The sequence below is a fragment of the Coregonus lavaretus genome (genome assembly GCF_964263955.1).
Source record: "Coregonus lavaretus genome assembly, contig: HAP1_SCAFFOLD_725, whole genome shotgun sequence".
Lineage (NCBI taxonomy): Eukaryota > Metazoa > Chordata > Actinopteri > Salmoniformes > Salmonidae > Coregonus > Coregonus lavaretus.
Genome location: NW_028162863.1, coordinates 101,165 through 122,697, shown reverse-complemented (window position 1 = coordinate 122,697; position 21,533 = coordinate 101,165). Strand labels below are relative to the sequence as shown.

General features: G+C 41.0%; 1 long non-coding RNA gene and 1 pseudogene across 2 annotated transcripts in view; both read left to right on the top strand.

Annotated features, from left to right (window-relative positions):
- The window catches only part of LOC311118765, a 68,957-nt gene that overhangs the window by 29,011 nt on the left and 18,413 nt on the right, over positions 1 to 21,533 (top strand). The window lies entirely within an intron of this gene.
- LOC311118755 (NLR family CARD domain-containing protein 3-like) lies at positions 14,449 to 17,537 on the top strand (annotated as a pseudogene). Its single transcript has 3 exons — positions 14,449 to 14,931; positions 15,318 to 17,082; positions 17,348 to 17,537. The product of its transcript is annotated as an NLR family CARD domain-containing protein 3-like (transcript).

Sequence of the window (21,533 nt, the reverse complement as noted above, 5' to 3'; positions counted from 1 at the left end):
TTGTAATTTCCACATTTCCACCTTTCCCTTTTGAAAAATGACCATTCATTATAATCCACAAAATAATTCAAATGTCGTGTTGCTTCAGGATTATTTTCCTGCTGTAGCAAATGGGCTCAGATTAAGATCCTACATCTGTAGCAATATACCTGTCTTTAATGTACATGGCTATATTAGGAGGACAGGATTCTCTTTACACCATTGTTTTTTGACCATAGGACATATTTTATTTACTGCTGTTTAGGCTGGTTGAATGAGTTCCCTATGAGAGGCTACTTCATCTGCAAGAAAACAGGCGGCCGCACCAGTTTCCTCATATGAAAATAAAAGTAAGTGTGTAGCCTACGCACTTACAAAATGGCTGTTGAAACTGTGGTGCAAATTTCTAGGCAACATTAGAAGCCGGATAAATGTGTTGATTTGAAGGAAAGATGGGCAGACTGGTAGGTCTGGGCTGCATACAAACTCTTATAATGTTATAAAGTTAGGTCGCCGTCAGACATTCAATAGACAGAGTCCGCTTGAGCTACAGAATCATTTATGGTCCTTTATCCAGTGGTGTAGTGCTATTTATTTAGGTGAGGGAGCGCCAAAATAAATGTCAACGACGTCATCATTTGCTCAATCAAAGTTTGCACCGACAGATGTAGCCTATTGAATAGCCAGCCTAACATTACAGGGCTTGGATCCGCTGAATACACAACTAAGTAGGGACTAAATAAACATTCCTTTACAAAGCTAACAGACTGAATTTCAACATCCACCCTCCGCAAAGACAATGTATTCCTCTTTCCATTGTGTATTTCTGAGTCTGTATAGTTTCTGACACTGACTCCAACTTAGGTTCCCAATGTGAGGGTTTTGGAAATAGTATATGAGGAAAATCTGTTTCATAATCAAAATTATCTAATAATTTCAATTTTCTATGATAGACGTGTAGATCCCTCCGGAGCTCCCCGCAGTCCACCTGTTTAGGAGTTGGTATGAAAGTCAGTCCTCTTTCTAGAACCTCACTCTCGGCTTGGTTGAGCCCAATGGGACATTGCTGGTCAACACCTCAAATCGGTTGTGAAGTAGTATGGACATATTGATGGAACAAGGTCACTAAACTGGTGGTTAGACAGGGTAGATCCAAGAGCAGGCCTCTGCTGTCATCTAGAGGGCGTTTCTCTGTACTGCTTGACACATGGAGACTCAATGGAGGCACAGTGCAAAGTGCTCAAAGTAAGGCCCAAACAATTGTTTGTCAGGCTGGGATCTATAAAGCAGTATGTTCTTCAATTAGATGCCAACTAATATTCATACAGGGACAATAGGTGGGGCAGGAGGAAGAATTAATTTTTTTAAGCTTCAGATTGAGATTGTTGTTATTCTCCAATATGTTTTTCTTCAGTGAGCCACTCTGGATTCTCCAAGGGGAATACTCCCTCTATTCTCCACTAGAGAGTTGTAGCTCCATGCTTTTGCTGGGAATTGTCCACTGTTGGTATACATTTATTTGGTCCCCAAAATACCAAAATAAAAAGGTGTATTTGTCTAGTTTTAGCTGAGTCCCCAGTTAGCATCCATGTGGCTAATTTAAAAGTTTCAACAAAAAAAAACGTACTCCTGACGTTTCACCACAATAGGCTTCTTCAGACAATGGTACAAAAAGTAGCCAAACAAAGCCAAAGGAGAGTGATGAGCAGCAGCAGCATCATCAAACCAGCGAGGCCGCCGGCAAGCCCAACAGTGATGATGCTGCCGAGCTCCAGTTAGCTCTGTGTGCAGAGCCTACCCACCCTTCCACAAGCACCGCCAGGATAATGGCTCCACAGCCCCCTCCACCTCCGACTGTTCCTGTCTATCTTGGAACAGATGTGCCAGCCCAGATTAGCCTAGAATTCTACCGTAGCCGCAGGTTTTCTGTCCAAAAACCTTCATTTAATAGCAACTGGTTCATAAGAAGGGAGTGTCTGGAATACTCGCTTACTGAAGATGCTGCATTGCTGAAAGTTCTGCGTGGGGTCCATCTATTGGGAGATGGCTAACTAGTCTGTATTTTCCACTGATTCATATGGATGCCAGTGCACACATTTGCTGTAAAAGTGGGTAAAAACAGAAAAGCATATAACTGTAGCTATGTGTTCTTTACTTGAGTGTGTTTCAGCAGGGTGAGGTCAGAGAGATGCTTCCAAGTCAGTATTTTTCAGAACTCATAAAATCATTTACACAATCTGAAGGGATGAATGTTCAACCCCATTAAAATGACCATAAAGTCTATATAGTACCTTTAAGTTAAGACGTCACAGATCTGTTCATGGCAAAGCAGTTCAATTAATGATATTAATTGATTCTTAAAGAATATAACTTATAAATCATGAGCCTCATCTTGAGGAGTCACCTGTGACAGTATTCATAAAGAGTAGGAGTTCTGATCTGGGATCAGTTTTTCCTTTTAGATCATAATGAAACAGATTAAATGGACAGGGGGGACCTGATCCTAGATCAGCACTCCTCCTCTGGGAAACTGCATGTATGAAACCGAACACATAGTCGTAGTCTAGTTACAGCAGGTGTTTACTGCCATCTAGTGGAAGATACCAATAAAACACTTGACTATAAGGGTGGGGAGGCGACTGAGCTGAAACTGAAAGTACAGGATCCATTTGGAGATGACAGAGCAGAAAACACTATATGGAGAGAACTGAAAAATAAAGTAAGTATTTCTGAACAATAATCTGAACAATAATCTATTCTAGTGGACAGAGTAAGAGAATGAATACCTAGAATGAGATATAAGGGAGACTATTATACATGTTATTTAGATTGTCATTAAGGAGACACCTATTTTACAACCCTTATTCCATGAAACATATTAACGCTGTAGAACTGATGCACATCAAGAAATAAGGTGACAAATCACAGGAAAACTACTTTAGGCGCTCTAGAGCACGTTAGATACATTCTGTCGGAGGTGGTTTAAACTGAAATCTAATGTCGACTTTGCTTATGGAAAACCATATCATGCAAAGGTTTTTACACATGCTCTGTTCTTGGGTTTTGCTATCAGTCAAATGTCTGGTAACTTAATCAGATGAAATGAATCAGACAGCAGCAGGTCAGATGGTTGAAAATCACAGATTCATATCCTCATTTCAAAGTGCAATGTTTACAGAAGACAAAGACCATCTTGTGGTCTTCCTATTTGTCGTTAGTGGCGCTCTCCATTCTCCGCTGCCGTGGTGCTGAACTCAGCACGGCACGCCTTGCATTTCTCCTGCGCTCGCTAGCAACAGCTGTCCGTGGTCCTGATATAAAACGTTGGTGCAATATTAGAAAACAGCTCATTCTTAGTCTCACAGTTTGATATATACAGCTGTTCATTTTACCTGGGCCTTTTCCAATATAGTTAGTCTACAACATTCTGTTTGGAACACTGTCTTTGTACTGGAAAAATGTTTGTTCAATGGACAATCAGTAGGCCTACATGTTATCAGCAAAACGTCTGGTAAAGATGGTGCAGGAGCTTTTCAATGATATGGTTTGATGTTTATCTCAGGGTTTCTCAATCCTTTTGTTCTTGTCCAGCATATACACACCTTATTCAACTAATCATCAAATAATTTAAGACAGTTTATTTGAGGACTGTTAACAATTATTATAGGCCTACAGTAAATCATATTTTGGAGAGAAAAAACACAACTAAACCTGGTTTGGAGTACATTATAAGTTTAGCTAAAATAATGTAAGAGATGTCTTGAAGAAGGACTATAAAAAAAAGGAAGCAAGATTTGGCACGTCAGGAGTTACTGCAATCACATGCAACTGACTGTTAGCGCCACCCTCTGGTTACTATTGGTATGTAAAGGGGTGAGGCCATGACTGCAGTTGAAACTGAAAATAACAAAGTATCTGTACAGGGGCCATTTTGAGATGACAGAGCAGCTCATAGTTTAATCTCTAAACTGCAACGCAGTTTCAAAGTAAAGTGATTATTTCAGGTTAATAATCTAGAATAAAGGGAACATTTGGAATTCACCAAACTAGTGTTGGAGTGCTGCTGTGCCATTCCTACCATGCAGAGCCTTTTCTCGCCCCAGGAAATATCACTTCTTCTTTAGTGTAAAATGTGGATTCCAAAAGGCTTTAAATATAAAGTCAGGTGTCCTTTACCTTAAACTGGAGGGGAAAGAAACACACACCTGTTTAGGAGAGGTGCTGGGTAGCAGAGGAGAACACCTGTTTAGGAGAGGTGCTGGGTAGCAGAGTAGAACACCTGTTTAGGAGAGGTTCTGGCTATCAGAGGAGAACACCTGTTTAGGAGAGGTGCTGGGTAACAGAGTAGAACACCTGTTTAGGAGAGGTGCTGGGTAACAGAGTAGAACACCTGTTTAGGAGAGGTGCTGGCTAACAGAGTAGAACACCTGTTTAGGAGAGGTGCTGGGTAACAGAGTAGAACACCTGTTTAGGAGAGGTGCTGGGTAACAGAGTAGAACACCTGTTTAGGAGAGGTGCTGGCTAACAGAGTAGAACACCTGTTTAGGAGAGGTGCTGGCTAACAGAGTAGAACACCTGTTTAGGAGAGGTGCTGGCTAGCAGAGTAGAACACCTGTTTAGGAGAGATACTGGGTAACAGAGGAGAACACTTGTAAAAGAAAAGGAGAGTCTCACTATATGAACTCAGATGAAATAATGTAATAACCTGATGACCAATGTTTCAACAGACAGCGGTCTTCATCATTTACCTTAAAAATACCAAAATATGGATCCTGAAAGGGAATGTGATGCATTTTCATATGGGTTAAATGGAATAGTAACTGAAATCTGGACACTGACTGTAGGCCTGTAACCTAATATAATATGAACTCCTGCAGAATTATGGATTTCTGGCATTTAAATGATACAACAAATGTTAATTTTGTCTCGGGAACAGGGGTGGATAAATGTTATTCATTTCAGTATCTCTTGAGATAATGTGAATGAGACTGTAAGGTGTTATCTTTGACACTATTATGCAAACAGTATTTTAAATCTTATCAACCTTATTAAACCCTTCTAACTGATGACATTTGGACATTTTGCACTGGATCTGGCTGACTGGATCAAACTGCACAGGTGGCCTACTTTTTGAAGTGATTTGTTTGACAATCAGATGAAAACATAATCACATATGATATGTGAAACTGAGCCTGAGCAGACCTCAGAAACATCTATAACAGGGATAAGATGTGAACATGCATCAACTCAAAAACAGAATACTGAAGTATCCTGAATAATATCGGGATATTGGTGTGCATGTAAACGTGGTGGCTGGTACAGCAGGGGTTTACTCCCATCTAGTGGAAGATACCAAAAAAACACTTGATTATCAGGTTGAGCTGAAACAGAAAGTAAATGTGTTATTTTCTACAGGATCCATTTGGAGATGACAGAGCAGAAAACACTATATGGAGAGAACTGAAAAATAAAGTAAGTATTTATGAACAATAATCTATTCTAATGGACAGAGTAAGAGAATGAATACCTGGAATGAGATATTACTAGTTAATAGAACTGCTATTTGAGCTTAGTTGCTGACAGACAGCAGTTTTCAAAGTGGAAACTAATCAGTAGCTCTATGTGTTATCAGGTAGACTATTATCATTGTCATTATGGAGACACCTATTTTACAACCCTTATTCCATGAAACATATTAACGTTGTAGAACTGATGCGCATCAAGAAATAAGGTGACAAATCACAGGAAAACTACTTTAGGCGCTCTAGAGCACGTTAGATACATTCTGTCGGAGGTGGTTTAAATTGCATTCTAATGTCGACTTTGCTTATGGAAAACCATATCATACGAAGGTTTTTACACATGCTCAGTTCTTGGGTTTTGTTCTTGGGTCTCGAGTGGAAATTTGAAATGGAAGTTATGGAACTTCATCATGTGCTTCTGTTATGAGAAAAACTCCACAATGAAACAGACATTAAATGTGGAGAATGATAGATCTGTTGGCCATCAAGTAGCCTATTAATTGTTATGCCTGTCTAGTAGCCTATTCCAGCAGGCTACTGGGTAACAGAAGCACTTCCTACCTCAAAATCGCCTTGCTGTTCATGTTAAATTAATTAATCTGTCAATTTGAACTAAGCAAGCTGCTAAATCATTCAGCTTACATCTTGCCTACATCTTGCCCAGGCTACTGGAGGCTGTCTGAAATAACATGTAGGCCTATCAGGGGCTATGTTTTGGCCTAGTTTTCAGGCCGTGTGGGCGGGTTTTGAGTAGTCATTGGGATAGAAAAGGTAATTGCATTAAATCACCCGACTGTTTGGATGTATCTGTTAGTTAATGTTTTATTTCTAAGAGATAATGAATAAAATAGAACAATTGACATTCTAGAATGAGTTGTCACTGTGTTAACCACAACCAACATGCTGCATCTCTGTTTAGGGGTCAGTGGTCTAAAATGAGTCTCTCTGGGGAGAGAGAGGAGGGGGGCCCTGCCTCTAAAATGAGTCTCTCTGGGGAGAGAGAGGAGGGGGTCCCTGCCTCTAAAATGAGTCTCTCTGGGGATAGAGAGGAGGGGGGCCCTGCCTCTAAAATGAGTCTCTCTGGGGAGAGAGAGGAGGGGGGCCCTGCCTCTAAAATGAGTCTCTCTGGGGAGAGAGAGGAGGGGGGCCCTGCCTCTAGAATGAGTCTCTTTGGGGAACATGACACAAAAGACAAGAGGTGAGCTGAAAATATTGTTTAAGAATTTATATTAGAAAATGCTATATAGGAGAAAAGAAAATCACATTTGTGATTTTTCATCAGAAATGATTACTAATAGGTACCTTCAATGTAACTATTGTAGATTTGAGATGTGATTTAAAACCATTGTTTAGCTGGAATGTAATGTTCGTATCCTGTATATTTGACTGTGATACGTGGTTGTCTCACCTAGCTACCTTAAGATGAATGCATTTACAGATGCCATATCTTAATTTGACCCAGTTTCTCACAGCAGGAAAATAATCCTGCAGCAACAGCAAATGTGCATTTTTCGGTGGATTATAATTAAGGGATATTTTCTGAAGGGGTTCATACATTTTTCATCAGGGAAAATCAAGTCCGAAACTTTAAGTGGAATTTACCCACTTTAGAAGCCTTTACAAAGCCTTGTAGTGGTTTAATAATTTCTTTAAGCAATAAAAGCTAATTGACCAACATTTCTGAAAATGGATATATAGTGTGTGTGTGTGTGTGTGTGTGTGTGTGTTTGTGTGTGTGTGTGTGTGTGTGTGTGTGTGTGTGTGTGTGTGTGTGTGTGTGTGTTTTTGTGTGTGTGTGTGTGTGTGTGTGTGTGTGTGTGTGTGTGTGTGTGTGTGTGTGTGTGTGTGTGTGTGTGTGTGTGTGTGTGTGTGTGTGTGTGTGTGTGTGTGTGCACTCCCTGGATGAGGAGATGTAATCTATATCCTGATTGCCGTGTCACAATAGAGTAGCAAAATAGAACTCAATGGCGCTGCTCTTGGATCAGTTTTCTCCATTCAAATCTTTCCTTAACATTATAATTAGTTCCCAATACTGATGACAGATCAGCTCCTAGAGAGATATTACCACCTACGGCTGCAAATATTGAGGCGGCTTATTCTAAATCACAGATTTGGCACATCATTGGGCACATGTTAGGCTACACATCATGAAATATACTGAGACAAATTACAGACAGTAGCCTACAAGTAGCAAAATAAAACTAAATATATTGAACATGGAATATATTTCAATATGATTGAAATAGGCCTATAGCCTACTGTTTATATTGTAATGCAGTCATCTCTGTTTTCATTTGAAGCATAATTTTAAATGGCATATTATTATTTATAAAAAAAAATACATTTGACTGTGTAAAACCTAGCAGTACTACTTATTTATCTGAGAGAGCGGCAGATGTACATTCAAGAATTAGTTGTCATTGTGTTAACCACAACCAACATGCTGTATCTCTGTTTAGGGGTTAGTGGTCTAAAATGAGTCTGTCTGGGGAGAGAGAGGAGGGGGGCCCTGCCAACATGCTGTATCTCTGTTTAGGGGTTAGTGGTCTAAAATGAGTCTGTCTGGGGAGAGAGAGGAGGGGGGCCCTGCACCAATTTTCTACTCTGAGACGCTTTGTGGATATGGGCCCAGATCTCAAAATATTGTTTTAAAAAACAACGAATTTTTGTTTTACATAATAATAAAAATGAATATTACTAATGTACCCGACTGTAAAGACTTGGTTTAGTTTATTATGTGGCTCTGCTCATGTCCGCGTTCTGGAACTGTCCGCGTCCCCGTACAGAACTGTCCGCGTCCACGTACGGTTTGGCGCCAAGCATATTGTCCAGTTACGCGCAGAGTGGTCTGAGGTGATCTTGGGGAATAACGACGGAGTTCGTTACAGTGTTGAGACACGGACGTGTATTGTTCAATTTGCTTTTTTGCGTAATGGTCAGTGACAGTATGAGTGTAGCCAGATCCTTTTCACTCGCTATTCTTGTTTAATTGTGTGGTTCACCGGATTCGTCATCATCCTCGAGGGACAGACGAACGACCTGCTAGCTAGCCAAGCTAGTCGGTACAGCTAGCTAAGCTAGCAACTCTTTACCAGCAGCATCCTAGTTATCCTAGCTACCACTACATCATCACCGGCTGCCTGCTTTTCTTGTGGACCGATGGAGCTCCCTGGTTGTTTCTTCCACCTGTTAAATACCGTGGAGGGCTTCTCCCTCTCTCGTTGACGGATGCTGGCTTCCTACCATCCCTCTGTCCGGTTCTCCTCTCTTCACTAGATGGACGGTAACTTTAGTGTTTAACCCCTCTGTGTCCAAGGACTGAACTTTTGAATATTATTTTCGGGGCGCCTCAAGTGACATTTTTTACAACCTTTATTTCGGATAAAATTAGTTCATTGCATCCGCCATGGAGCCCAGTTTCATAATATTACCTTCTGTCCCTGGTTATGAAGTAATCTCGAAACAACAGGCCTTATTTTAGGGCATTTTTCACCCTGCCAGCTCCTATTAGTTCTATTGAGCTCCGTGACACCGACTCGCCTTCAGAACGTTCTATTCCCAGCCCATTGTTCTGCGTCACAATGCCAGCTTCACTATTGTTATCAATGAGACCTGCCTGCGTTAACCCTGTAGGTTTACCTCAGGTAACTCATTATTACCAAGGTTACGGCTACTTGGTGAGCGTTAACCCTGTAGGTTTACCTCAGGTAACTTATTATTACCAAGGTTATGGCTACTTGGTGAGCGTTAACCCTGTAGGTTTACCTCAGGTAACTTATTATTACCAAGGTTACAGCTACTTGGTGAGCGTTAACCCTGTAGGTTTACCTCAGGTAACTTATTATTACCAAGTTTAAGGCTACTTGGTGAGCGTTAACCCTGTAGGTTTACCTCAGGTAACTTATTATTAACAAGGTTAGGGCTACTTGGTGAGCGTTAACCCTGTAGGTTACCTCAGGTAACTTATTATTAACAAGGTTACGGCTACTTGGTGAGCGTTAACCCTGTAGGTTTACCTCAGGGAACTTATTATTAACAAGGTTACGAATACTGCGCAGGTTCACTGAGTTGCAAACCAAATGGGTATAATGGGGTGATTGTTGTCTAATCGGGTGGTCTAGCGAATGGATTTGTAGATCTGACGCAGTTGCTACCTCAGATTATGAGCCTAGCAAGTGTCATGAAGTGTCAGGTCTCCCGAGTGGTGCAGTGGTCTAGTGCCACTAGAGATCCTTGTTGTCGTAGCCGGCCGCGACCGATAGACCCAAGGGTTCGCTTCCCACGGGGGGCCAGTATGAAAAAAATAAATAAATAATGTATGCACTCACTAATCGCTCTGGATAAGAGCGTCTGCTAAATTACGTAAATGTAATGAATGATTTATGTAGTACGGTAATACGGCCACAAGGAGGCGCAAGAGTGCCATAAACCCATACTGTTTTTTACCATATAAACCCTAAACCTAACAATCAACCAAATGTATTTATAAAGCCCTTTTTACACCAGCAGATGTCACAAAGTGCTATACAGAAACTCTAACCCTACGTGTAACCTATTTTAGCCGTAACCCTAACCCCTAATTCTAGGGTAGGGTAGCCTAGAACACTTTTAGAAACTATTTTAGTAATAATATTATCTTAGTAAATACAATTATATTATTAAATAGCGTTTTGATTATTTTGTTGTTATTTTATTATATGTATAATTCCAAGACACATTTGTTTTATTTTTCAAATGTGGTTTTAATTGGGTGACCTACTAACCTTTGTGTGAAAGTCCAGCAATTGGCGTGGGGCAGGTTTGTGACTGATCTAATACACTTTATTTCTCAGCTGCCTCACCAATGTCTGTACGTGACTTAATAACTTTTAATTGCTAAATATTTCCTATAGATTGCAGCATAAGACCACGAAGCATCAGTTATAAGCTACAAGCAGCAATATGATTGACATAAAATAGCATGCAACCAAATACTATATGTCCCATGATTTTCTAAAATGGTCACTCATTACTTTAGTTAGCGATATATCTCGTATTAGGCCTGTGATGCTTTTGGAAGAGCAATTAAATAGTGACTATAGCAGGTGTTGAACCCCTGGTAAATAATCACTAGTCAGATGCTCCAACCTCAACCCTAGTATACATGCATTTTTAAATATCTAATATATCGATTAAACAACCTCGGTATAGAAAAGACAAGAGTGCGTCTTCCAGCCCACCAATAAATTACATCATGCAACCCTCCCAGTTAGCAAATGTACCTCAACATGCCCCTCGCTTGTGCTAGAAGGCAGAGTGCTCGCTGCTGGTTGATGAATCTGACAATGAATGTACTAGGAAAATATGTTTTTCTCGACCAGAGGTGACTAAATTAATGTTCAGGCTTATTGATAATCGTTATAGTAATGAAGTATAATTTCAAAACATGAGCATAAAAACAGCTAATAATAAACATGAATCATCATTATATTATTTCACAGTAATTTGTTAAATGCTTTTTCAGTCGTTCCTCTTGCGTTAGCAGTGTGGAAAGGGACAGTAAAAAGCGTGTGCAGGAGTTTTCCTGTGAGGGGGAGTGGTGGTGTATCCAGGGAGAAAACTAAACTAACCTTCTGAAATGTCATTTGTGGTCTTATGCTGCCATCTATTGGAATTATTTAGTAGCTGCAGTAGTACTGAATAAAGTATATCCTTACTTATAATATACTTCAGTTGGTAGAGCATGACGTTTGCAACGCCAGGGTTGTGGGTTCGATAAAATAATGTATGCGCTAACTGTAAGTCGCTCTGGATAAGAGCGTCTGCTAAATGACTAAAATGTAAATGTAAATGTAAAGTAGTAATTACTCAGAATTGCAAAATATGACATGTTCTAGTTCAATTTACCACTTACAACCATAACATAACCATTTATAGCATAACAAACAATGAAACTGACATAAACCAAAAACACCATACATTTAGTTAACCATATATTCATATATATACTATTTATTTAGATGGGTGACATTATCTGCCAAAGTAATACCACTGTAGATAAAGAAGAGCTCTCCAGTTGGTGTACCAAAACATTCAAAGGACATTTTCTCAAAATTGAGGTTACAAGTTTATCATCTTTAAAAGCAGAATAACTTTCCCATTGTTCCTCAACTGTAGTGTATGATATACCTTTTTCTAGCTGAGTCTCTACTTTTATCCAATGTAAAAAACACCATTTCAAATTTTGCTACATAAGACCGAATCGAGCCGGTCGGCCACATTTGACTGTGTAAAACCTAGCAGTACTACTTATTTCTCTGAGAGTGAGGCAGATATATATATATTATTACTGTGTAAAACCTAGCAGTACTACTTATTTCTCTGAGAGTGAGGCAGATATATTATTACTGTGTAAAACCTAGCAGTACTACTTATTTCTCTGAGAGTGAGGCAGATATATTATTACTGTGTAAAACCTAGCAGTACTACTTATTTCTCTGAGAGTGAGGCAGATATACAGTATAGCATTTTGCAAAAAAACATGATTATTTGTCTCTCTGAAATGAAACCATGAAGTGATAGATTTTAAACAAATACATGGCTGTCATTGAACAATCGCATGCTATGAATAGCTAGTGAGAAAACACAACAATTTATTTGATCATTTCTTTAAACAATAGAAACTAATTTACTAACATTTCTGAAAATGGATATATAGCGTTTTGGAATGAAACTCTTCTCATGTTTCCCCATCTGAGCTCAGAGTAGATGAGAGATGTAATGTTTGTCTCTATTGTGTTGAAGTCCAATCAAGCAGGAGAGACCAGCCTCCCCTGTACCCAGCTGTGTGTCCATGAAGAGTGACAGGTCTATGGATCGTCCTATATACTTCAGAGAGGGAGACTTTTCTAGTGAACAAAGGTAAGAAGAACTCATGGGTCATGGTCAGTGAGTTAAACAACACTGTCTCTAGTCATTTCTCCTCTCCCATTTTCCCATTTCTTTTTGTTTTTTTCATAATCCATAGGCTAATCCTTTTTTCCATTTTCATAGTCCTGAAACAAAATTAAACTAACACAACATTCCCTCCCTGTGTGTGTGTGTGTGTGTGTGTGTGTGTGTGTGTGTGTGTGTGTGTGTGTGTGTGTGTGTGTGTGTGTGTGTGTGTGTGTGCACTCCCTGGATGAGGAGATGTAATCTCTATCCTGATTTCCTAGTCACTTTTACCCCTACCTACATGTACATATTACCTCAACTACCTGGTACCCCTGGACATTGACACAGTCCTGGTACTCCTTGTATATAGTCTAGTTATTACCTCAACTACCTGGTACCCCTGCACATTGACTCAGTACTGGTACTCCTTGTATATAGTCTAGTTATTACCTCAACTTCCTGGTACCCCTGCACATTGACTCAGTACTGGTACTCCTTGTATATAGTCTAGTTATTACCTCAACTACCTGGTACCCTGCACATTGACTCAGTACTGGTACTCCTTATAGCCTCATTATTATTATTTTATTATTTTACTATTTCCTTTGTTTATTTAGCTACTTTTTGTTTCTTTTTAACTAAATTGTTGGGAAAGGGCTCGTAAGTAAGCATTTCACGGTAAAGTGTACCACTGTTGTATTCGGCGCATGTGACATACAATTTCATTTGATTGAATTTGAAGGTCATGCGTAAAAACATGTCATCAGGTCGAGCAGTCGTCTCACGCCGAACGGTCGTCTCACGCCGAACTGCGCATGTGCAGGCCGTCAAATCAAAGGCACTCCTTCCATATAAAGTTGTTTTTGACTAACATGAAAACGTGTCAGTTTGTTACTTTCACGAGGTTGAAGTAATAATGTGTTAAACTACTAAAGACAGAACATTTATAAAATGAACAAATCAATCAATCCAAATGAGATTTGTCACATGCTCCTAATACAACAGGTGTAGACCTTACTGTGAAATGCTTACTTACGAGCCCTTAACCAACAATGCTGAGTTAAAAAATGTTTTACTAACAACTAAGGAAGTCATTTTTACTTCTTTGACTTCTCAAACCCTAAACCCTGGCCTGGTCTGCTTCATATGTGTACCACAATTATATATTTTTTCACATCAGCAGTTGTCACAAAGTGCTTATATAGAAACCCAGTCTAAAACCCCAAAGAGCAAGCAATGCAGATGTAGAAGCACGGTGGCTAGGAAAAACTCCCTAGAAAGGCAGGAACCTAGGAAGAAACCTAGAGAGGAACCAGTCCTCTTCTGGCTGTGCCAGGTGGAGATTATAACAGTACATGGTCATTAAGGCCAGATCATTCTTCAAGATGTTCAAATGTTAATAGATGACCAGCAAGGTCAAATAATAATCACTGTGGTTATAGAGGGTGCAATACGTCAGCACCTCAGGAGTAAATGTCAGTTGGCTTTTCATAGCCGAGCATTCAGAGGTCGAGACAGCAGGTGTTGTAGAGAGAGAGAAGGAGAGAGAGAGGGAGAGGGTCGAAACAGCAGGTTCGGGACAAGGTCACACGTCCGGTGAACAGGTCAGAGTTTCATATCCGCAGGCAGACCAGTAGAAACTGGATCAGCAGCATGACATGGTATCACGTCCGGTGGAGCATGTATCGATACTGATAGGATCGAAAGAAGGGGAGCGCTGCTCTCGGATCAGTTTTCTCCATTAAAATCTTATCTTATAATTAGTTCACAATACTGACCACGGAACAGCTTCTAGAAAGATATTACTACCTACGGCTGCAAATATTGAGGTAGTTTATTCTAATGCTTACCCAATAAAAATGCACTAAATCACAGATTTGGCACATCATTGTTCACATGTTAGGCTACACATCATGAAATATATTGAGACAAATTACAGACCGTAGTCTACAAGTAGCAAAATAAAACTCTATTAATTGAACATGAAATGTATTTCAATATGATTGAAATAGGCATATAGCCTACTGTTTATATTTTAATGCAGTCATCTCGATTTTCATTTGAAACAAATTTGTATAAGTCCCTTGTTTGAATCAATTGCAAAGACATTGGCAACTTTGTATTTGTACTCAACTTTGTTCTGAATTTATCGGCGGTCACAAAGAGACGGATAAACCATGTGATTCTATGTTTACTGGAGATCTTCTGTGTATAAAGTCATGCGGAAGGGCAAAAAAGCATCTATGATGCTCCTAGGAAGATTCTAACGATGAACTTAGCCTTAAGATGCTTTTGGGAAACCAGTCCTGGATAAGAACATCTGCTAAATGACTAAAATGTAAAATTCTTAGTCCAGAACTCCCAGAAGGCGTTGAGAGTCAGAAGCAGGATAAGGAAGTGGTGGATGCTGAAGATGAGAAGCAGGAGAGCAGTGCCAGAGAGGGGGCTCTGAAGATCACACTGCACGTCCTGAGGGAAATGAACCAGAAGGAGCTTGCTGACACACTGGAGAAAAGTAAGAGCTGTCTGCCTCATGTTGAATGCTGTTTTAGAACATTTAAAAGCTGTAGCTAAAGTACAGCTAAAGTAGCTGTGTAACTCAATGATATTGTAGCAGCCTTAACAAAACACCTAGTGACCTCATCAAGTAGCAGCAGGGATGTGTTGTGTTGAGAGAGAGAGAGAGAGAGAGAGAGAGAGAGAGAGAGAGAGAGAGAGAGAGAGAGAGAACCAATAATACTATAATCAGTCACACCAGTCTGTAATGCATTATGAAAACATTTACACATTTATACAGTCAGTTAAGAGAATAAAGTATTATAATTAAAATGTTATAACAGTCCTAGAATACTGTAGACATTAAAACAGACGTAATATTAATATCCTCTGTGTTATTTCTAGATTCAGATGATCTTGCTGTGATTTACCAACGTGAACTCAAATCTAATCTAAAGAAGAAGTTTCAATGTGTATTTGAGGGGATCGCTAAACAAGGAAACCCAACACTTCTCAATAAGATCTACACAGAGCTCTACATCACAGAGGGTGGAACAGGAGAGGTCAATAATGAACATGAGCTGAGACAGATTGAGACAACAACCAGGAAACAAGCAAGACCAGAGACTGCAGTCAAATGTAACGACATCTTCAGACCCTTAACTGGACAAGACAAACCTATCAGAACTGTGCTGACAAAGGGAGTCGCTGGCATTGGAAAAACAGTCTCTGTGCAGAAGTTCATTCTGGACTGGGCTGAAGGAAAAGCAAATCAGGATGTCCAATTTGTATTTTCATTCCCTTTTCGGGAGCTGAATTTGATGAAAAAGGAAAAACACACTTTCATTGAACTTCTCAATCACTTCTCAAAGGAAACCAAAGAATCAAGAATCTCCAACTACGACAAGTACAAAGTTCTGTTCATCTTTGATGGTCTGGATGAGTGCCGACTGCCCCTAGACTTCCAGAAGAACAAGATCTGTTGTGACGTCACAGAGTCAACCTCAGTGGATGTTCTGCTGACAAATCTCATCAAGGGAAATCTGCTTCCCTCTGCTCTCCTCTGGATAACTACCCGACCTGCAGCAGCCAATAAGATCCCTTCAGTGTGTGTTGACCAGGTGACAGAGGTACGAGGGTTCAATGACCCACAGAAGGAGGAGTACTTCAGGAAGAGATTCAGTGATGAGGACCTGGCCAGCAGAATCATCTCACACATAAAGACATCAAGGAGCCTCCACATCATGTGCCACATTCCAGTCTTCTGTTGGATTTCTGCAACAGTCCTTGAACACATGTTGAGTACAGACAAGAGAGAAGAGATGCCCAAGACTCTGACTGAGATGTACTCACACCTTGTGGTGTTTCATACCAAAGAGAAGAATGAAAAGTATCTTGGGAAAGAAGGGACAGGTCCACACTGGAATAAAGAGATCATTCTGTCACTGGGAAAACTGGCTTTTCAACAGCTTATGAATGGCAATCTGATTTTCTATGAAGAAGACCTGACAGAGGCTGGCATTGATGTCAAAGAAGCCTCAGTGTACTCAGGATTGTGCACACAGATCTTTAAAGAGGAATGTGGGCTGTACCAGGACAAGGTGTACTGCTTCGTGCATCTGAGCATTCAGGAGTTTCTGGCTGCTGTATATGTTTTCCTCTCATTCATCAACAACAATGAGAATCTAATGGCCGAACCGCAAGTTACTGAAGTTACTGTCTACAAGAGTGCTGTGGATAAAGCCTTACGAAGTGAGACAGGAAACCTGGACCTTTTCCTCCGCTTCCTTCTGGGCCTCTCACTGGAGTCCAATCAGAAGCACTTACGAGGTCTACTGACAAAGACATGAAGCAGCTCACAGAGCCATGAAGAAACAGTCAAGTACATCAAGGAGAAGATCAGGGAGAATCCCTCTCCAGAGAGGTGCATCAATCTGTTCCACTGTCTGAATGAACTGAATGACCATTCTCTAGTGGAGGAGATCCAAATCTACCTGAGCTCAGGAAGTCTCTCAGAAGTCCAACTGTCACCTGCACAGTGGTCAGCTCTGGTCTTTGTGTTGCTGACTTCAGAAAAGGAGCTGGATGTGTTTGACCTGAAGAAATACTGCAGATCAGAGGAAGGTCTTCTGAGGCTGCTGCCAGTGGTCAAAGCCTCCAGAGCTGCTCTGTGAGTACATACAATGACATTTAAGTACTAATCATCAGGAAGAAATATTCAGTTTAGAGAAAAAGATGTATTATTGAATAACATATTGAATCAGTGCATTGATGTTCACATTAGTATAACAATATGACCATACAATTCTAGGAGACAGAAGATTAATCTATATGTTGTTTAAGAGAATAAACCAAATGCATCTGCCATTGTCCTTCTACACTACTGGTGTTAAATTAACAGTGTGTTTGTGAAATCATGATGATTTCTCTGTCAGGCTGTCAGGCTGTGGAGTCACAGAGGAAGGCTGTGCTTCTCTGGTCTCAGCTCTGAGGTCAAACCCCTTACACCTGAGAGAGCTGGATCTGAGTAACAATGACCTGAAGGATTCAGGAGTGAAGCTGTTCTCTGCTGGACTGGGGAATCCCCACTGTAAACTGGAGACTCTGAGGTCAGTATTCCTGTAGTTGGTCAACAAGTGATAACTGTTCACCAGATCCACATGTGTTTACCAGGCACACATAGTCCACACCACATGTGTTTGGACAGTGAAGCTACAGTTTTACATTTGGTGCTATGCTCCAGCATTTTGGATTTGAGATAGAATGTTTCATATTAGGCGACAGTACAGAATGTCACCTTTTATTTAAAGGTATTCAGAAATATATATTTTTTACCGTTTAGAAATGAAAGCACTTTACGTATTTAGTTCTCCCATTTTAAGTCGTAATTATTTGGACAAATGATTTTAGTCAACATTTTTGTGGGCTACCGAGTGGCGCAGCGGTCTAAGGCACTGCATCTCAGTACAAACCTCCTGGTTCGATTCCAGGCTGTATCACAACCGGCTGTGATTGGGAGTCCCATAGGGTGGCGCAGAATTGGCCCACCGTCGTCGGGGTTTGGCCGGTGTAGGCCGTCATTGTAAATAAGAATTTGTTCTTACCTGACTTGCCTAGTTAAATAAAAAATAAAAATATGTAAAAGTGTTAGGTCCAATATTCTTTGCGTGTAGTGATTATATCAAGCTTGTGATTCTACAAACTTGTTGAATGCATTTGCAGTTTGTCTTGGTTGTGTTTTGGATGATGTTTTTCCCAATAGAAACTGAATGGTGAATAATGTCCTGTCATTTTGGAGTCACTTCACTTGTATTGTCAGTAAGAATAGAATATGTTTCTGAACACTTCTACATTCATGTGGATGCTACCATGATTATGAATAATCATGAATGAATCGTGAATGATGATGAATGAGAAAGTTACAGAGGAACAAGGATCATACCCCCTCTGTTATTGGTAATGGTGAGAGGTTAGCATGTTTTGTTGTAGCCTCTGTAACTTTCTCACTCATTATAATTCATGATTCATTCATGATTTTTCTTAATCATGTCATCATCAGGATTAATTTAGTAGTGTTTAGAAACATGTTATCTACTCACTTAGACAGAAAATTACTCCAGTCATCATCCACCATTCAGTTACTGTTGGGCAAAACATAACCCAAAACACAACCAAAACAAACTGCAAATGCAACCAACGAGTTTACAACCAAATACTCAACTTTTGACTACTTTAATACACTATAAGTGAATTGGTCAGAATACTTATGACTTCTTCAAATGGGGGGACTAGATACATAAAGTGCTTTCATTTCTAAACGGTGAAACAGATATGTATTAAAATACCCTCAAATAAAAGGTGACATTATATACTGTCACCTCATATCAAACATCTGATCTCAAATCCAAAATGCTGGAGTATAGAGCCACATTTAAAATGTTAGCTTCACTGTCAAAATAGATATGGTGTGGACTGTATACTCAATATAATCTAAATCTGATACCTCACTGTCTGTCTTTTGACTGATACTGCTTTTTAAACTGCTCTGGTCAGTCTACTCAAATATTTGTACTATACATGTTTCTCTCTACAATCAATATATGATCATTTCTAATAATGAAACATTCGTTAATTTATGAATAGATATGGCAGGTTTCAGGACACTAATATATCTGAATATGTTGAAAAAATATACTGCCACTATTTTCACCACTAAAGAATAGCAGTGTGGTTTTAATATGATTTGACTCTTTGCAGGCTGTCAGGCTGTCTGGTTACAGAGGAAGGATGTGCTTCTCTGGTCTCAGCTCTGAAGTCAAACCCCTCACACCTGAGAGAGCTGGACCTGAGCTACAATCACCCAGGAGACTCAGGAGTCAGACTGCTCTCTGCTGGACTGGAGGATCCACACTGCAGACTGGAGAAACTCAAGTATGTAGAGGGTTTATGTCAATGTTCATATCAGACATGTTGGAGTTATCAGGCTAGTTAAGACAAACATTCTGACCACCACATGGACTAAGTTATATGCTGACCGTGTGTGTGTGTGTGTCCTGTGTGTGTGTGTGTGTGTGTCCAGTGTGTATGTGTGCACGTGTATCAGTGTATCACACACACAAACACACTGGACACACACAGACTGGAAACACACACACACTGGACAAACACACACTGGACACAAAGGACACAGACACACACACACACACACACACACACGCACACACACACACACACACACACACACACACACAGTGGCCCCACACACACACAAAAAGGAAACACATACACACTGGACAGACACACTGGGCACACACACACAAACTGGACACACACACACTCACACGGACACACACACACACTCACACTGGACACACACACACACACACACTGGACACACACACTGGGCACTTACACACACACACACTGGACACACACACTGAACACACACACTAGACACACACACACACTGGACACTAACTGGACACACACACACTGGACACATACAAACAAAGGACACAGACACACGCACACAGTGGACACACACACACACTCACACGGACACACACACACACATTCACACTGGACAAACACACACACACACACCGGAAACACAAACACACTGGACACACACACACACACTCACACTGGACACACACACACACACTCAAACTGGACACACACACACACAATGGACACACACAAACACACTGGACACACACACACACACACACACACACATACACACTGGACCCACACACACTCACTCACACTGGAAAACTGGAGAGAAAAAAAACACTGGACACACACACACACGCTGGACACACACACACACACACATCCTTGACACACACAAACACTGGACACACACACACACACACACTGGACACACGCACACACACACACTGGACACACACACACACACACACGGGACACATACACACACTGGACAAACACACTCACACACACACAAACACACACTGGAAACACACTCACACTGGACACACACACACACATACACAAACACTGGACACACACTGGACACACACACAAACACTGGACACACACACACACACACTGGACACATACACACACACACACACACACTGGATACACACACACACTGGACACACACACACTGAAAACACACACACATTGGACACACACACACACTGGAGAAACACACACACTGGAAACACACACTGGACAAAAACACACACACACACACACACTGGATCACACACACACACTCACACTGGAGACACACACACACACACTGGACACACACACACACACTGGACACACACACACACTGGACAAACACACACACACACACTGGACACACACACACACTGGACACACACACACACACACACTGGACACACACACACACACTCACACTGGACACACACAAACACACACTGGACACACATACACACAAATGGACACACACACACACACACACACTGGACACACACACACTAACACACTGGACACACACAAAATTGGAGAAAAAAAAACACACTGGACACACACACACACACACACATTGGAAAAAACACACTAGACACACACACTCACACACGCTGGACACACACACACACACTGGACACACACACACACGCACACACACACACACACACAAACACTGGACACACACACACTGGACACACGCACACACACACTGGACACACACACACACACTGGACACATACACAAAAAGGACACACACTGGACATACACGCACTCTGGACACACGATCACACAAACACACACGCTGGACACACACACACACACTGGACACACACACACACACTGGACACACACACACACACACTGAACACACACTGGACACACACTGGACACACACACACTGGACACACACACACTGGACACACACTGGACACACACACACTGGACACACGCACACACACACTGGACACACACACACTGGACACACACACACTGGACACACACACACTGGACACACACTGGACACACACACACTGGACACACACACACTGGACACACACACACTGGACACACACTGGACACACACACACTGGACACACGCACACACACACTGGACACACACACACTGGACACACACACACTGGACACACG